Source organism: Cornus florida, unplaced genomic scaffold (assembly GCF_030987335.1).
Source record: "Cornus florida cultivar Cherokee Brave unplaced genomic scaffold, ASM3098733v1 CherokeeBrave_3.0.0_Hap2_Chr07, whole genome shotgun sequence".
Classification (NCBI taxonomy): domain Eukaryota; kingdom Viridiplantae; phylum Streptophyta; class Magnoliopsida; order Cornales; family Cornaceae; genus Cornus; species Cornus florida.
Window position 1 is genome coordinate 55,073,504 of NW_026775577.1, and position 20,226 is coordinate 55,093,729.

Sequence of the window (20,226 nt, forward strand, 5' to 3'; positions counted from 1 at the left end):
TCTGCATCTTTTCCCATTTTCTTTAAAAGATAGGGCAAAGTATTGGTTAAACTCACTCACTCCAAATTCCATCACTTCTTGGGCTCAATTACAGCAAGAATTCCTTAAGAAGTATTATCCGGTGAGTAAAACCAACCAAATGAGGCGTTCCTTTCTTAGCTTTTCTCAAACAGATGGAGAACAACTCTACGAGACTTGGGAAAGGCTACAAGACCTTCTTAGAAAATGTCCGCATCATTTGATTCCAAAATGGCAATTATTGCAAGCTTTCTATGCTGGCTTAACCGAACCCCATAGATTCATGGTTGACTCTTCTTGTGGTGGGCTGTTCATGTCCAAGAATGCAGATGAGGCTTGGACCCTACTAGAGAATTTAAGCGAAAATTCACTTCAACATAATTCTCGTAAGGCTCCGACCTCAACCAATGCAAAGAACACCAACCCGTGTCAACTAAAATCAATAAGGGAGGAATCATCCCAAGTGGATGCCATAGCTCATAAATTCTATCAATTGATGGCACCACATCTCTCTCCTTCATTATCTCAAAATTCGGCAAGTTCGGTATGCTCATCATGTACTAGTCCATTCCATCTCACGGAAGATTGCCCCACACCGGAGCAATATTCCAATCCAAATGAAGAGCAGGCTAATGCCATGTTCTCAAGATCCGGGAATAATCCCTATTCCAATACCTACAATCCGGGATGGCGAGATCACCCTAATTTTTTGTGGCGGCAACAAGCCTCATAAAATTCCCAATTCCAAAATCAAGGGCATCAAAATCAGCCCCCTCCTCAATTTCAAAATAGGCAATTTCCAGCCTCCTCAAGCTACCGTCCTCCGTATAATCCAAATGTCTCTAATCAACCTCCGGTGTACCCAACTAATGAAATTATGGCTGCAAACAAGCAAATGATGGAGTCATTAAACAAGCAAATCATGGACTCCAACAAGCAACTCTTGACATCTTTGCAGCCTACTCTTCAAATGGTTCACTCTCATACTCAATCCATAGCTAAGCTTGAAAATCAAGTGGGCCAAATAGCTAACTCTGTGAACCAATTGCTTCAAAAGTATAAGGGTAAGCTTCCCGCTCAACCATTTGAAAATCCTAGAGGGATGCATGCGATTGATGAAACCCCTCCATCGAGTGGGCCGAGTCATTAGCATGTTCAAGCAATCACCACCCTTAGGAGTGGTAGAGTGGTTGACAACAAGGTTGATGGAGACAAAAATGGAAAAGAACCTTTTTTGAGAAATCCAAATTCAAGCTCTTCCAATCAAATTCCAAGCTCTTCTCGTCCAAATACAATTCACGGAAATACCACACATATTAACCCAAATGTGGAAACTACTTATGAGCCAAAAGCTCCGTTTCCGCAACGTCTTCAAGAGTCAACACATATTGGGAACAAGAATTATAAAATTCAAGACATATGGGAAGTTTTCAAGCAAGTGAAGATCAACTTGCCCCTCTTGGATGCTATCAAGCAAATCCCTCCCTATGCGAAATTTCTCAAAGACTTGTGCACTCAAAAGCGCACTTCTAAAAGTCATTTGCCAAAGAAAGTGAGGTTAACTGAAAATGTTAGTGCTATCATTCAGCACAGCACTCCTCCAAAGTATAAGGATCCGGGTGCCCCCACAATCTCTTGTGTCATTGGTTACAACAAAATCGATAGGGCCCTCCTTGACTTAGGAGCTAGTGTGAATTTAATTCCATACTCAGTTTACTTACAGCTTGGCCTGGGAGATTTGAAGCCGACTTCCGTGGTTTTGCAACTTGCCGATAGATCGGTCAAGCATCCATGAGGCATTCTTGAGGATGTTATCATCCAAGTGGACAAATTCTACTTCTCGGTAGACTTTGTGGTTCTTGACATGGAACCGGTCCACGATCCAAGAAAGCATATTCCAGTGATCCTTGGTAGGCCATTCTTAGCTACGGCTAATGCATCAATTAATTGCCGAACTGGGGTGATAGACATTGCTTTTGGAAACATGCAAGTCAAACTCCATATCTTTCATACAACTCAACATCTTTCCAATGAGGATGATTGTTTTCTTGTTGATGTCATTGATGAAGTGGTTGAAGAATCTCTCCCCTTCATTCTAAGCAAGGAACCCCTTGAAACTTGCATGTCTCATTTCGACTTCTTAAACTTTGATATTGACTAATCCATCCAAGAAGTTAATTCTTTGCTTGATGTCGACGCTATCATGGATATTCCCCCTTGGAAAATTCCAAGAGAGCCGCTTCCTCAGCTTTCCATTACTCCTCCGGTTCCGTCTCTGAAATCTCCACCACTACTTGAGCTTAAGCCGCTCCCGGCCCATCTCAAGTATGTATTCCTTGGTTCAAATCAAACTCTCCCGGTCATCATTGCATCGGATCTTTTAAAGGACCAAGAAACCAACCTTTTAGCGGTGCTACAAGAGCACAAAGAAGCTATTGGTTGGGCAGTGGCTGACTTGAAGGGAATTGACCCCTCCATTTGTTTGCACTGCATTCATATGGAGGATGACGCAAAGCCTACTAGAGAGGTTCAGCGCCGGTTAAATCCTAACATGAAGGAAGTAATAAAATTGCTAAATGCGGGAATCATTTACCCCATCTTTGATAGCAAGTGGGTAAGCCCCACACAAGTTGTTCCCAAGAAATCCGGTCTCACCGTTGTTGAAAATTCAGCGGGTGAGCTCATGCCACAACGAACCACCACCGGGTGGCGTGTGTGTATTGATTACCGGAAGCTCAATTCGTCAACTAGGAAAGATCATTTTCCATTACCATTTATTGATCAAATCCTAGAAAGGCTAGCCGGCCAAAGTTACTATTATTTTCTTGACGGTTATTCCTGCTATAACCAAGTGGCAATCGCCCCTCAAGATTAAGAGAAAACAACATTCACATATCCCTTTGGAACTTTTGCATATCGACGCATGCCTTTTGGGCTATGCAATGCTCCTGCAACGTTTCAAAGGTGTATGATGTCCATATTTTCCGATATGGTTGAAAAATTCTTGGAAGTTTTCATGGACGATTTTTCTATCTTTGGCTCCTCATTTGATTCTTGTCTCAACAATTTATCTCTTGTACTCCAAAGATGTAAGGAGACAAATCTAATTCTAAGCTGGGAGAAAAGCCATTTCATGGTCCAAGAAGGCATTGTTCTAGGACATGTCATCTCTAAACGGGGAATCAAGGTAGACAAGGCCAAAGTTGAGTTAATTTCTAATCTTCCTCCTCTGAATTTTGTCCGTCAAATCTGTTCTTTTCTTGGCCATGCCGGATTCTATCGTCGCTTCATCAAAGACTTTAGCAAAGTCTCACGGCCCTTGTGTAATCTCTTAGCCAAGGATGTTCCATTCGATTTTGATGAAGCTTGTATGGAAGCTTTCATTAAACTTCGCACTCTCCTCTCATCTGCCCCAATAATGAAACCGCCTAATTGGTCTCTTCCTTTTGAGATCACGTGTGATGCATCCGACTATGCATTAGGCGCGGTTTTGGGCCAACGTGTGGACAAGCTCCCATACGTCATTTATTACGCTAGTCGAACTCTTTCTGATGCTCAATTAAATTACACAACTACTGAAAAAGAGTTGCTAGCTGTAGTTTATGCCTTGGACAAATTCCGCTCCTATCTTCTAGGTTCTAAGGTCATAGTTTTCTCTGATCATGCCGCCCTTCGGCATTTGCTATCAAAAAAAGAGACCAAACCTCGCTTGATTCGATGGATACTCTTACTTCAAGAGTTCGACATTGAAATCCAGGATAAAAAAGGGGCAGACAATGTTGTTGCCGATCATCTCTCTCGCTTACTCATTGAAAAATCTTTCGATTTCGCTGTTGTCCGTGATTCTTTTCCGGATGAGCAACTCTTCCAGATTTCCCATGCAAATCTTCCATGGTTTGCGGATATTGTTAACTACCTTGCGGTAGGTAAAATTCCAACTCATTGGTCCAAACAAGAGAAGGACCGGTTCTTTTCCCAAGTCAAGCATTTCTTTTGGGAAGATCCGGAGCTATTCAAATACTGCCCGGACCAAATCATCCGACGATGTATTCCCGAAACTGAGACCACAAAAGACCACTCACAAAGTTCTTCAAAGCAGATTCTATTAGCCCTTCTTGTTTCGAGATGCATACAATTTCTGTAAATCATGTGAAAAATGCCAAAGGCTCGGATCCATGTCCCAAAGAGACATGATGCCCCTTAATTCCATATTAATAATTGAAAATTTTGGTGTGTGGGGAATCGACTTCATGGGACCATTTCTATCTTCTTATGGCTACGAGTACATCCTTGTAATGGTGGACTATGTTTCTAAATGGGTGGAAGCCGCGGCCACCAGAACCAGTGATCATAAAGTTGTGATCGAGTTCATTCAATCTAACATCTTTAGTCGTTTTGGTACGCCCCGAGCAATCATCAGCGATGGCGGATCACATTTCAGAAATCGTTATCTTAAATCTGTCCTTTCTAAGTATTCCGTCATCCATAAGGTTGCTACACCTTACCATCCTCAAATGAGTGGTCAAGTATAGGTTTCTAACCGGCAGATAAAGCACATTTTGGAAAAAACGGTTCGACCGAACCGCAAAGATTGGTCACTAAGACTAGACGATGCACTTTGGGCTTACCGGACGGCTTATAAAACCCCCATTGGCATGTCGCCATATCGACTTATCTTTGGCAAAGCGTGTCATCTTCTAGTAGAATTAGAGCACCGTGCTTTTTGGGTCATAAAAAGGCTAAATTTTGATCTCAAACAGGCCGGCTTTAATCGTGCTTTGCAACTAAATGAACTTGAGGAAATCCGAAATGATGCATATGAAAATGCCAAAATTTATAAGGCAAAGACTAAAGCTTTTCATGACAAGCACATTGTTAGCAAGTCCTTCGCCCCAGGACAAAAGGTTTGGCTTTTCAATTCCCGCTTGAAACTCTTTCCCGATAAACTCCGGTCAAGATGGGATGGTTCATACATCGTCACTACTGTCTTCCCTCATGGAGCAATCGAACTCCAAGATCCGACAAAAGGATCGCTCATTAAAGTTAATGGCCAACGGCTTAAGCCTTGCATTGACGGCATAGTCCCAACCCGAAAAATTGAGAAAGTCCTCTTGACGGACCCAATTTACGAGGATTGATGCCTGTTCTAGCTTCATCTAGCTATCGACTTTAAATTTAGCACAGCATGAGAAGCACTTCTTTCTATTTCCAGGCTTCTCTACATTTTCAATTGCCTGGGCTTTGAAATTTTCTGGGAAATTGCTAAGGAAAGCCAAAATTTAACCTTATCTGGAATTCTCTTAAATTGTTGTCCAAAAATTCAGACTGGTTTTCTTTGGCCTTCTGCAACCCTTGTTTTCATTCCCGGAAATTTTCAGCTCTATTCGGCAAGTTCATCGGATCTTTGGAATGCTACACATGTGTGTAACCTCTCATTTTTAATGCATTATTGGAAAATTTTCTCCAAATTCCATTTATGCATTGAAGAGATGTTGGCAAATTGGCAATTTCAGTCATTTCACCCAAGCTTTGCTCACTGGTCAAATTTCGAGCACTCGAAGTCCAAGCTTCGAGCATTCGAAACTTCCAATTTTCATTTAAGAGCTTACTGCCTCAAGTTCGAGCGCTTGAAGTACACACTTCGAGTGCTCGAAAGTCCATCGAAGCTCACTGCCTCAACTTCGAGCGCTCGAAGTACACACTTCGAGCGCTTGAAACTCACTGCCTTAAGTTCGAGCGCTCGAAGGCTTAACTTCGAGCGCTCGAACCCTCCTTCCCCACTTTTTAAATTTGAACTCTCTCTCTCTCGCGTCTTTCCAGGTCCTCAACCCACGACCTCCTCCCTTCATTTCCAACTTCTTCTCTCCCATTACTTCTCTTCTACCCCCCCACTCCCTCCATCAACCCACAACCTTAACCTTTCCACCTTCCTTTCTCCCTCCACTAACTCCTAACCCATCCCACTTCTCTCCTTCATTTACCCACATCCCACTACTCTCCTTCATTTACCCACATCCCACTACTCTCCTTTCATAATTCATCCACCCATTTCACTCCTCTCCTTCTTCTTCATCCATCCCTATATATATAACCATCACCCCCACTATTCCTCCTCATTCCATCCGTGCTTCTCTCCACTCTTCTTTCAAGGTATGTCTCTTCCCTCTTTCTCTTCAATCTTTGTGTTCCATTTATATTACATTTGAGGAGTATGGGCATCAAATCCTTAGAGTTTGATTGTGCTTGTTGCTATGCTCTATCATAGAGAGCATTGTGTCTGAAATTTTTTGGGTTTCTTCATAAATTCCTCTCATTCTCACATCCTTTCTTTCTTTATGCATACCAGGTGCTCGCTGAGATTCCCCAACCAAGTTCGCCTCTCCAAATGTCTCGTGCCGGCCCTTCCCGTCATCCTAGACCCTCTGAGGATGTTCCCGTCATTCCTTATGAACAGCCCCAAGCCCTTTGGCTCGACAAAAAGCTCAATTATGAGCTTCTCTTCCCGCTCACGGGTGTCTTTGACACTCTTCCCACCACTTCATGGGTTGCCACGGAGCTAGTTAACCGGTGCCTTCAGCACATTTGCCAACCCATTGCCAAGGTCACCTACCCCCGTGTAGTGCGGCTCTTCTTCCAGAATCTTAATTGCCCCGAAGAGCCGCCGGTCACTCTTACCACATCCATTGATGGCATCCCTTTTTCCTTCACTCTTGCTGACATGGTGGCGGTCTCTGGCTGTCCTCTGGAGTGCCCCGATGACATTGTCAATCGTGAGAATCTCCCTTTATATGAGGAGCCAGATACTTTAACTGTGGAGCAGGTTGTCGCTGCCATTTGCAACGTGGATGACCCTCATCGACCTCGGAGCTTTACCCTCAAATCCACCCTTCCGGAGCGAGTTTGGTTCCTTGACTCCGTTCTCAAGCATAATGTTTACCCCTTGGCGCACAGCACCGAGCGCCGAGGCCTGATGTTGCAAGCCTTGTATGCCATGGACCAAGGCAAATGGTTCTCTGTCCCAGAACTCATTTGGGATACATTTATGTGGTTTTGGGACGAGTGTATCAACGCACGGCAACAGCGTCTTAAAAATCGGCCTTTGCCATTACCATTCTTTGTTATCAAGCTCTTGAAGCACAAAGGCTTCATTGTTCCTCCTTATGAACCAAGGGGCAAAAAGATTCAAACTTTTACTCTCCGCCAGTGGACCAATGTTCTAAGCCATTCTCGGAACCCTCGGCTCACTGCTCCTCCTTTGCCCCACTCTCCATCTCCTCCTTTTTCTGAGGATGACCCCATGGCGGAGGACGCTGAAAAGGACGAGCCTCCTGTTGATCTTCCTCTAGACCAGGCCTTCATCCGGGCTAGTCTTGCCCGTATTCATGAGCGGATGGATCGTTTTGAGATTTCTTTGGCCGACTACACTCGGACTGTGCGTGAGGACTACTTCCATGCCGAAGAAGACCATCGTCTTGCTATAGACGACTGCCGTGTTGCGGCGGAGGACTGTCGCGTGGCACAGGAGGACTGGCGTGAGACTCAATCTCTCCTCAATGCTATCTTCGCCCGTTTTCCCCCGACCCCGTAGATAGTTGCCAGTTTTGGACTTTATCATTTTGTTTTGTATTTGTGTATGTTTCCTTTCTGTTTTTGTTTTACTTTTCAACTTTAGGATTGTGCTATGCACAAGTTGCTCTGGTTCAACATGATTGACTTTCAGTTCCTTTTGTAATCATGTTATTATGAATGAAAATCCTTTAACACTTCTGTTATCTTCTTTTCAGCAATTTTCCGTCCATATTTTACTATTTGTTACTATTTTTGTCATTGTTCTGCCTTTTCTTCGTGTCCTATTACAGGTGGCACATTTCAAGTTTGGGGGAAGCATTTTGCGCTTTTATATAATTGGAAACCTTTGCCTTCGTCGCTCCACTTGGTATTTTTGTTCCTTTTATCCCTTATGCCCTTTATTTATCCATCTTTGTCTCCCACATTGAGGACAATGTGTACTTCCAGTTTGGGAGTGCAAGTTGCATTGTTGGTTCCATATTTTTGCTAAGTAATGACAGTATAATTTGAAACTTGTCGGAGATAAAGCATATGTTTAATACCGTGTATATAGAAGCAATTGTGAATTTTTGAAAATAAAGAAAAATGCGAATTTAAAGTGATCATGTGGATTCAAATTAGTCTGTATAAATGTCTCAATTAGATTCTCGCTGGATTTTACACTCTTTTATGCTTCACAATGCACAGATGCACATTGGAAACTTAACCGTGAGGCATATAACTTGATTAACCGTTATCTTGACCTAGTTAATCTGAATTGATGAACCTAATAGATGGATACCTTTGGTGTGAAAAAAAGAAAGAAACAAAGAAACAAAAAAAAAAAAAAAAAAAAAAAAAAGAAGAAGAAAAAGAAAATAATGACCAGTTTGAGTTTGTAGCCTTTCCAACTTGAGTTATTAAGCCCTAGGAGTGTCTTTACACTCAGCACCCTAAAGCCATCTGGTTTGGGAGTTGTTGGCCTAACGCTTGCTATATGGGTTGGTCAGAAAGCTTAAAAGACTTAGACATTGCACGGTCATTCAAAAATATTTTTATAAACATGGTTCGTTGGAGTTCGTAGCCTTGCCAATTCGAGCTATTAAGCCCTAGGAGTGTCTCAACACTCAGCACCCTAAAGCCATCTGGTTTGGGAGTTGTTGGCCTAACGCTTGCTATATGGGTTGGTTAGAAAGCTTAAAGGATTTCAGCATTGCACAACCATTTTATGTATCATTTTTGAGTTAAAATAAATTGTCAACAAGCAACAAAGTTGTTTTGTAAATAAATTCATGCCTTAGGGACTTCATTTAAAAGGGAATTCAATGATTTGAAGACTTGTGTCTTGAAATTGGAAAAAGAAAGTAAAAGCCGCATGTTGTGAATCCAATCCACTTTCACTGAAGCTAGAGTTGATTTCCAGTCAAGAGATGACAATTGAGTTATTTATATGGACTAGGATGTTGATGCATGTATATTGAAATGTGTTTAGCCAATTTTTGTATCAATGCTTCATATATGCATGGTAGTCTACTCAATGACCCCGTCTCCAGTCCTGTGTCTGTTTCGAGTTATATTTGAGCTATATTTATATTTCATTTTGTCATAGTTGATTTTGTGATAGCATTCCCATTGTTGTCATTTCATTGAGTATTTCATTTTAGTTTTGCTAAGGGACTAGCAAAATGTAAGTTTGGGGGTGTGATAAGCGACGAATATTGCATATTCAAGCGCCTTTAGCTGCATTAGTTAAATCCATTATTTGATTATTCTTTGTAAATTATCTTTATTTGCACGTTTTTATATATTTTCAGGTTCATTGGCCAAAAAGGAGCAAAAATGGTGTTTTATTCAATCTTTGAATAGCAATGTGCTCAAGGCTAAGTTCTGGCAGCAGTGGAATCTGACTTTGATCGCCATTTTTGACCAATCAAACTCAAGAACTGGACTTCCATTAAAACATGACATATTTAGAGCTTTGAATTGACTTTCTAAATCTTTAAACGGTTCATCATTTGGAGTTTGGAGCAGAAAGTTATGGCTATTCTACCAAAGTAGTGCAAAACAGGTCAAGAGGAAGGAGTATACTGGTCTAACTTTGAGCGCTCGAAGTGCTTAGTTCGAGCGCTCGAACTATGGGTAGACTACTCTCCGGGAACCATCACTTCAGCCCACTTGCACCTTGTTTCCCTCATCTCTGATTTCCATCTTTATGGGTTGGTTGGAGATGTCTTTTGGTGGGGTTTTGAGCCTTGTTTGGTGGAGAGGAATGTCTACAAAAGGATGAGGACCACACATAACATCATATCTGATCTTTGCAAGATTTTTGGAGAGAGAAAGAGGAGAAAAAGATAGAGTTCTTGAAGCCAAGGGAAGGGAGCTCGAAAATAGAGGTTGCAACCAAGCTTCTTCCTTCTTCTAAAGCTTCCATGGGTAACTAATCCTCCATCTAGGGAGGTGATGAGGCCCCTCCCTTGTACGCATGTTCTAATTTAGGCTATATTTTTGGGGATTACAATGTATATTCTTTGGTCTTTTCATGGTCTAGAGCATTTTGCCTTTTGTAATGGATCTTCATGTATTTAAATGATTAATGTTGAGTCAATTACCTATCTTTGATGGTTTATTCTTTTAATCATGTTGCTTGCACTCTCATGGTGACAATGGTAGTGAGATCATGGAATTGTTTTAATGGCATGGAGTTGGAGGACTTTGATAGATCATTGCTTAGGTGAAACCTTTGATGATTTATGCTTATTTCTTACCTTCATGTGCTTCGTCATTTTATCTAGGGCTTGATAGTCTTTCATTCAAGTAAATGTGGTTAAGCTACACCTTAGTTAGGTAGTCTAAACATGTTCACCTTTGATGGATCATGCTTGCTTGAGATTTAATGAGCTTCTTGAGGATATTATAGCAACCAAGTGTGCTATGTATCATGACCATATATATATTGTTTTCTCCCAATTTAGCTCTAACCTAGCATGTGTATAGGGATGGAGGCGGATTCACTTCCCTAGTCCGCTTTACTTGTATTTCATCTTCTTTAAATTCTTGCATGCTTTTATTTGATGCACTTTAATTTCATAGCTTAAGTGACAACCAACAAATCCTCTATGAACACCTCTATCATTCTAAAAAGACTCTAAACACTTAGGTTGCCATAGATTAGCGCATTCCCGGTGGTTTGACTTACCCGACCAATAGCCCTATTTTACAATGATTCGTGCTATTGCGAAGGTTGATTTATAATTGTAATCGACTCAACCAATCACGTCTAAATAAGTAAGTTACGTTTGCGTGCATAGTCGTTTCCGGGCAAAACCTCATCGTTTGTGTTTTAAGCCTCTTGTGAATTCATTTCGCATTTTTTTTTGCATATTCTGATCTAGGGGCATTATGGACCTTTCACCTCAGTTTTATTTTCTTCTTTCAACATGGTCACTTAGAAAACGTGATTTTAGGGGGGGTTTCTTTTTTGTGTTTTTCTAGAAAAGGTCGTCTTGGTATCAGAAATCCCTCGTGAAGTTTCAGCTTCCAGTTTTCATTTAGCAGATTTATGATCCTCTTGTTCAGTTCTGATCTAGGGGCATTTTTGGGATTTCACAATGAGTTTTTTTCGATTCCGTTTGCGATGTCAGGTAGAAAACTCGATTTTAAGGGGGGTTTCTTTTTCGTGTTTTTCCAGAAAAACTCGTCTTGACCTCCGTTTCAAGCCTCAGTTATGGGCAGATAAAAAAAAAATGTAGCAGTAGCCAAGGGCTGCCACCAGCCATGTCTTTGGGTGCCTGCGTGCACGCCGGTGGGCTCGCGCATGGGCGCCGTGTGCGCCATGGCCCTTCATTGGGCCGCCGCGACGTCAATTCTTCTTTTGGGCTTTTCTCCTTCGTCCGGACTCCGATTCAAGTGAATTTTTTTTTTTGAACTTGACTAATTTTTCGCTGTCTTTCCAACGGTGTTCTCTGTTGCACCCGGTTTATCCTGGATAATTATCAGTTTACCCTTTTGTTTTAAGTGCTCGTTTTTCTTCGTCATGCCGTTTCTCCTTCGTTCGGACTCCGAATCATGCGATTCTTGAGTCCATCTTGATTATTTTTTCATTGTCCTTCCAGCGGTGTGCTCAGTGGCACCCGAATCTACAGTTTTTAAAAATGACTATTTTGCCCCTGGGGGCTTATTTGTCATATTTTCGATCTTTTGCTTCCGCATCAGTTCTTGTTGAGTTCCACGACCTCATGAAAGGTCACTTTAACTTCTTAGAGTCTTGTTATTTGTTTTCGCTTCCGCATTCAGATCCGTTATCGGATCATCCTCACGGTTCATCACAGGACACACTGGCCTAAAAACTAGGGTCGTCACAAACCATCTTCCCTCTGTACCTGAGACCACCATCTGAATGCAAGGTCCAACCCTCTACATTCTCGCCACCTGTAATTCAATCGTGGATGGACTTCATCTCCCCATCCTCCTGCTGTGCATCAATAACTCTACTAACAAGAGCCGGTTGAGCCATAAGGCTAAACAAAATAGCCGGTGAAACATCCTTATACAACTGCAAACCAAGATCTGCAAGCTCTTCTAGCATCTTCCATCTGTGAATGGACATGCTTGCAAGAGTACCCCGTGACTTCCTACTCAATGCATTGGCCACCACATTGGCCTTCCTCGGATGATACTGTAACTCAAAGTCGTAGTCCTCTATGAACTCAACCCATCTGCGCTGTCTCTAATTCAAATCCTTTTGAGAGATTTGAGACTCTTATGATCGGAGAAAGCATTAAACTTCTCCCCGTACAAATAATGTCTCCACCCTTTCAGGGCAAAGATAACTTCTGCTAGCTCCAAGTCATGTGTCGGATAGTTTAACTCGTGAGTCTTCAACTATCGAGACCCATAAGCAACTACCCGTTCTGCCTGTATCAAGACACAACCCAATCCTTCTCGCGAAGCATCACAATAAACCACGTAACCCAAACCACGTTTAGGTATGATCAAAACTGGAGCTGATGTCAATCTGACCTTTAACTCCTAAGAAGCAAAATCACAAGCCTCATTCCATATGAACTTGACTCCCTTGCGAGTAAGTCGAGTCATAGGTGCCGCTAAATGAGAGAAATCCCGAACAAACCTCCTGTAATAGCCGGCTAGGCCAAGAAAGCTCCGAACCTTAAACATTGTCTTCGGACGCTCCCAATCCATCACAGACTCAACCTTAGATAGATCCACTGTAACAATGCCCCCTGACACAACATGTCCAAGGAACTTTACCTCCGGTAGCCAAAATTCGCATTTCTCAAACTTGGCATACAATCGGTTATCCCTACGGATTTGTAAAACTACCCTCAAGTGATACTCATGCTCTTCCCTCGAAGCTGAGTACAAGAGTTTGTCGTCAACGAACACCTCCAAAAATTTGTCAAGATAGTCACTGAATACAAGGTTCATTAAATCTATAAAAGCTGCTGGAGCATTGGTCAAACCAAATGGCATCACCAGAAACTCATAATGGCCATACCGTATGTAAAAAGCGGTCTTGGATATATCCTCATCCTTAACCCTTAACTGATAGTATCCCGACCTCAAATCAATCTTTGAAAAGCATGTCGCTCCCTTTAATTGATCAAATAAGTCATCAATCCTAGGTAAAGGATATCTTTTCTTAATCGTAACGTGATTCAACTTTCGATAATCAATGCAAAGTCTCAAAGACCTATCCTTCTTTTTCGCAAAAATAACCGGTGCTCCCCATGGTAAAGCACTAGGACGAATAAAGCTCTTAGCTTTAAAATCATCTAACTGACCCTTCCGCTCATCAAGCTCTGCCAGTGCCATACGGTACGGTGCAATAAAGATGGGCGCTGTATCGGGAATGACATCAATGGCAAAAACACCTTCCCTTAAAGGAGGTAACTCTGTCAGTTCCTCTGGAAAGACATCAACAAAATCCTCAACAACTGTCTGAAAAACATGGCCCAAACTGCTATCCTCGTTAACTAGCAAACTAGCCAAGTAGGATCTATGGCGACTCCAAGTTACCAATACTGAAAACCATCGCTGGGTAGGAATCACTCCGATTTCCCACTAAATGGAAACAATCTCCTTTGGGAGTGCAAACGAACACCCTCCCGTGGAAGCAATCAATCGTAGCCCGAAAGAATGACAACCAATCCATCCCGAGAATGACATCAAAGCCCGTCATGTCGAGAACAATGAAATTGAACTCTAAGGTCTGCCTAGCTATCTCAATCGCACAACCCCGACAAACACGATCCAAAGACACTGGTCCCCCAACTGGCGTGTCAACACAGAGAAGTCTATCCCTAAGTGTGACCTCCAGACCCAATGAATATGCAAATGATGTAGAAATGAAAGAATGTGATGCACCTATGTCGACAATAACTTGTGCCCAAGAACTGAAAACTGGAAAGATACCTCAAACTGAAGAGGTGCCTGCGGAAGCATCTGCCTGTGGAAGAGCGTAAGCTCGTCCCTGAGTCCCTGAGCCCTACTATGAACTGCATTGATAGCCTGACTGATATGTAGAAGCAGTAGGTGTAGAACCCCTGGCTGGATAAGTGCCAACTGGCGCCACTGGCTGTGGTGCCTGAGGAACTCTGAAACCAGACTGAACCATTGTAGACTGTGTCGGTACTGTCTGTGAATCTATGCCACTAGGTGACTTATTCAACAACCTTACGCAATCCTTCTTGAGATGACCTGGCCGCTTACAAAAAAAGCAAGCTCCCTGCCCTGTTTTTGTAGAAATTGAAGTCTGACTGGCCTGTGCCCAAAGCTGTGGGCAACAAGGCTTGATGTGCCTCGGCTGCTGACAATGGTAACAAACCACTCCCTGGGCTGATCCCGAAGATACAGGAACTATGGGTGCAGAACGGTTCTACTGCGATGCCCCCTGTGAGTGAGTATTGTTCCCTGCCCTGGCCTTCTTCCACTGACTCCCGGAAGATGATGGTTTATCTCCGCGAGGCTGTTTGTGTGAACCATGATCTGTAACTGATCCCATTCCTCTGCTTCAGCTAGCATAGCCCTCTAGAGCACTTCTCTGTAAGTCCTCAAATCAAGAATTGAGACTCGTGGCCTGATGTCAAGATGTAGCCCATCTTGAAACTTCATTGCCCTGGCTTTATCTGTTGCTACCATATCCTCGTCATAACAAGAGAGAGACGTAAATTTTGTCTCATACTCAATGGCACTCATGGTGCCCTGATAAAGACCTACAAATTGTGCTCTCATCTCCCGCCTCATAGTCCTAGGAAAGAAGCGCTCGAAAAACAAACCCCTGAACCCATTCCAAGTCATCAACTCAACATTGTTAACATTGGTCATAAACCTCCACTAGATATCTGCATCCTCCATGAACAGAGAGGCTGTCAAAGAAATCCTCAACCTGTCTGTGGGTACCGCCATACTGTCCAACTTGTGAACCATAAGGTCCAACCAAGCTTCTGAGACTAGTGGATCTGAACTCCCCGCAAATGGATCAATCTTAACCCTCTGTAGCCGCATAAAGTACTCTAGTGCCTCATTGACCACTGGTGTCGGTGCCAGGATCTGTATCCCTGCCACCTGCCTGCGTATCAACTCCTGTAGGGGTTCAGCGATCCCCTGATTGATTCCCTGAGTAACCCGCTCCTCGTAAGTTGGTGCCCATGGTAGATCAGCATCCACGCCACGAACTGGAATCCTGAGCCTCCCTGGACCCCTCATGAACTCGGTGTCAGCCACCTGCTCCTCAATGCCCTAACGCGAAGACTCTCCACGTGTGACAACCATGATGCTAAATGTATGAAGGAAAGGAGGTCAACAATAACACAAGTTATTATGACCGAGTGCAACTCACACAATGAATGCACAAAACACGAAGCAAGACATGGTATGCAACATACAGTCATGCTAAAGCAATCAAAGAAAGCTGTATAAACAATTAAGCACTTAAGCAAATAAGCATACATGTCAAACGAGAATGCTCTTAACCATATTGGCATATAAGCATGAAGACATGTTATACTACCAAACGTGTTATCAAGAAGCACATAAACATGTTATAAAGCCAAAACATGTTATCAAAAGCATGTGAACACATCAAAGTAAATCAACAAAGGCATGATATGCCCTCAAAACCCGTCATTCTCAGGTATTCAAATCTAGGGGCTCTGATACCATTTGTGACGGCCCAAGTTTTATAACCCGGTGTGTCAGTGATGAAGGAAAGATGACCCGACAATGAATCCTAAATGCGGAAGCCAGAACTTAAACAAAGTCTTTAGAGATGTACGTCATCCATAAGACACAAGAGTGACCTTCTGAGGAGTTTTGAGACTCAACGGAAGCAAAATGGAGCCAAGGGTATCAACAACCCCATAAGAGAAGAACCAAGGGTAAAATGGTCAATTTATCTTAAGTTGAGTGAATTTAACTTACAACAAATCAAATGAGATCAAAATTATCCTAAAACATCATTTGGTAACTTCACACGAAGTCCCAAGGCCAAAGGAAGTGAAAATCCCAAACGAACCCTATCCCGGTTCGAACTAAAACTGACACCCTCTCACTAAAATAAGGATATCTTGGGCTAAGAGAAGAATCTAAAACTAAATTTTGCACTATTGGAAATCTTACTTTGACGCGGTCTGTTCGGACTTAAGAACGGACTAATTTGGAGTTAAAATGAAGAAGTTATGATAGTTCAAAGTTAGAAGGCCAAAGCTGAACTTGCAAAATAGTTCTGCAAGACTTGAACCAGTTCAACCTCCTTGAACAAGTTCAACATGGGTAGTACACCCATTCTAGACCAAAATGACACCTTGAACTGGTTCAGCCCCTCTGAACCGGTTTAACTCACCCAGAATTGAACAAATGCAGCAGAAATAGTAAATTTTTGCAGAAAAATGAACTTTTCATGGAATTTCTGGGACCAAGATGACATTTTATTGTAAAACATGAAGAAGAAACCTCCCCTTAAAATTACGTTTTCCATACAAACATGTCAAAAGAAGTTTTACTTTTCAAAGGGAAATCCCCAAAATGCCCTTATAACAGATTTTTATAAAAAGTGGAAAATAAGTGCCTTCCCATGTGCTCATTTTGCAAAATATGACTCTAAACTTGAAAGCGATCATGCACACAAATGTAATATGGATAAATACACGTGTTCCAATAGCCCATGGCCACATAGCACGTCATATACAAAATACGACCTATCAAACCTCAAATTCTCATAATTTCATAAAACAAACTATGGAATTAAACTAGCATACATATGATACAAATGTACATGGCACTTGGCTTCATGTTATACATATAAAATAGGCATCTTCAAGAATTCTTAGATATACATTACACATCAAAGAAGCCATCTTAGCTCATAAAATACCATACATCCATGGTATACAAAATATAACATCCAAAAGGAAGGCATGCTAAACAAGTACATGTCAATATACAAAAATGCTTCAAAGTACTCATGAGCCCCTAAGGATGATGAGCATCCAAGCACAAGGTCTCCTTACCTGTAAAATAACCCACACAACTAGGGTGAGTAATCAAGTTACTCGTAAGAAGAAGCATATGCGTATACCCTAAAGTTTTAATATCATTGCAAGATTAATATAGACGAATACAAGGAAGCATTCCAATGTACTTAACAACATCAATTCGCCAATAATAGAAATTACAAGTTACAATTAAGCATTGGTTGTCAACTTGGAATTTAATGCAAAATCAATTAGTGGAATACTTGGATATCACGTCTCGGACTAAACCAAGATCAAAATGGTTATTTTGGGCATTAATCCGCTGGGAAGACCACCTTAGTGTGCACTCTCTCAATTGGGGAGAACTTATACCTCCCGCACTAAAGCCAAACTTTAGCCATGTCACTTTAACAATGTCCTAAGAGAATCCAAAATACATCAAGTTCAAAACTTATACATAGATAATAAGGCATATCAAGCACCTTACAAGCGCACAAGTACTTTGAAACCACACAAACCATGTCTTAGGGTTCCAAGTCTAAAATGGCATCGTGAATGATAAGTATTCATCATGATATAATGTATAAAACAATATCACTAACTCATTAACTTAGGTCATGCCTCAACAATAAACTTTATCTACTAATCATCTACAATTTAGCAACAAGCTTATAAAATAACCACAATAAGTCCTCGACAAGCATATAAAATCATCACCACCATAAGATAACAATTTAAATCAATAGAAATTGCATATAGCATTTATAATTTTACAAGAGTTTTATATTACTACCACATGTGAAAACACTAGAACTTAGCACACTACTAAATCATACAACTTTTCTACACATGGTGTATACAAATTATACATGCTTAATTCAACAAACCCTAAGTCAACAAGTGAGGGTTTCCTATAATATGTAAGACTATCATATTAAAAGCATGTATACAATATATATTAAACCCCAAAGGACTTAAAACACTCAAAATATAAACATACTACCACCCCTACCTCAATAGAGAATTGAATCTCTATAATCCAAGCTACTAAACACAAAATGGAAAACAAGTTTAGGGTTATTAAAGAGGAGAGTGTGACGAATCTTTTCTCTCCTAAGGTTTTTTCTCTAAGGTGAATGGAAGTGAGCCAAATTGAAGGGAAAAGCTATGAACTAAGTTTTCCTCCAATGGTGGATTGGCTAGGGTTCATGAGAGACAATGAAATGAAAAAGGTAAAGTGTAAAATAGTGAGAGGAAGGGTTAGAAATCCTCCACTTATTATGTGCTCTTGCACTACCTCTCACACACACATAATGCAAGACTAAATCTTGATCCTACACTTGTCACTAATCTAATGCTCCACCCTAGACTTAATCCTAAGCCTACACTTGTCACAAATTAATAGCTACATGTGCACTAATCTAAGGCCAACAAATGTGTGAATCTCCACCCTCCAAATGTCAAGAGTCATGGTGCCAAGTCTCTTCACCCAAATGCCAACAAGTGGCTCCATGAGAGTGTGACACTTGTCACACTTTCCAAAAATTGCAGAATGGTCCTTTTAAAAAATATCTTCTAAATTAAATTGCAAAAAGGTTCCTAAAATGAAAAATAATTATTTTACATAATTACACTAAAACCTCAAAAGTTATGAATAATTATACTAAAGTATGCATTCATGCCCTTTATGAATAAAGTAAGCAACTAGCATGCTTTTCAACAAAAGTAAAAATATCAATGTCATGTAAATCAAATATCATGAATGCATGCAAAACCGGAATCAAATCCGAACACTAGAAGTGAGGTTACACAAGGAAAAATGAAAAATGGAAAAAAGACGAAAAATGAAAAATCATCGAAAATGGAAAAGGAGGAAAAAGACCGGGTCATTACAAAGTCATGGGACACATGGCAGCCAAGGAAGCAAGTAGTTACAAACGGTTATATGAAAAGTTATAGGACACATGGAAGCTTAGGAAGCAAGCTGTTACATACAAGCTAGCATTACTAAGTTTTATAAATAGGGCATGATATTGTAACTTAGAAGGTCTGCTCAACGCCAAACAAAGCATTTCAATACAACTTTACTTCTCATTGCAATGCACTTTCAATATGATTAGTTTCAGTTCTGCACTTTACTTTTCACTTCATTTACTTTCATAAGTAATTTTATAGTTCTTCCTAGCCAATTAACTTTCTCGAAGTCCTTTATCAAAGGCAAAAAGAACCCAGAGGTGTTCATTCCAGACCTCAACACAATCGCCTCGTCCTACAGTCTTCCTTCTGGAATATTGTTTGGATCTCTCTTTGGAACTACTGCAGTTCCTGGCATGCCCACCCGGTTCCATTGGAACCGGCACCAGCTTTTTTCAGGCCAAATATTGTGGCACGCCCGGTGGGACAACCGAGAAAAGATATTTCTAATGATGTATCTGAGCTTTGTTCATGAAGAGTGTGACGGCCCAAGTTTTGTAAACCCGGTGCGTTAGTGATGACCAAAAGATGACCCGATAACGGATCCGAAATGCGGAAGCGAAAGGTGAAACAACGGTCTCTAGAGATACAATGCATTTTTTTGGTTTCCGTCCGCGAGTCGGGTAAAAAACTTGATTTTAGGGGGGGTTTCTTCTTTGAGTTTTTCCAGAAAAGTCCGTTTAGATGCCCGTTTTTACTCTCAGTTGTAGCAGTAGTGGGTTGATGGCACTGTAGCTGTCACGGCCTTCGTCGGGCCGCCGCGACGTCGATTTTGTTTTTGACCTTTCTCCCTCATCCGGACTCCAAATCAAGTGAGTTTTTTTTTTAAAATTGATTAATTTTTCATTTTGGAGGATCGTTGTTGGATATGGCTTGCTTGTAGAGTTTTCTCGTCCTAGTTATGACTAGGCATGGCCTTGAGGAATCGTAGTTCCAGTGGTTGCTTATAACTGGATCGAAATTGAGAAATTTTGATTTACCTTGGTGTTGTCAAGTACGATTTTGAGAGACTCATTCTATGACCTAGGTTGTCAAGATTTTGATGTGTGTGCCACTTCGTGGACTTGTATTTCGAGGATCTAGTTATCCGTGATAGGAATTTTTATCCGATGTTTGATTACGGTGAGTAGTTTTATAGTTGATCTATTTTAAGATGATATTTGGGATTTTGGAGATGCTGTTTTGCTTGTCAGAC

At 41.3% G+C, this 20,226-nt stretch overlaps 1 pseudogene; it reads left to right on the forward strand.

The window, feature by feature from the left end:
• Positions 1 to 20,226, forward strand: part of LOC132266228 (uncharacterized) — a 248,948-nt pseudogene that overhangs the window by 159,527 nt on the left and 69,195 nt on the right.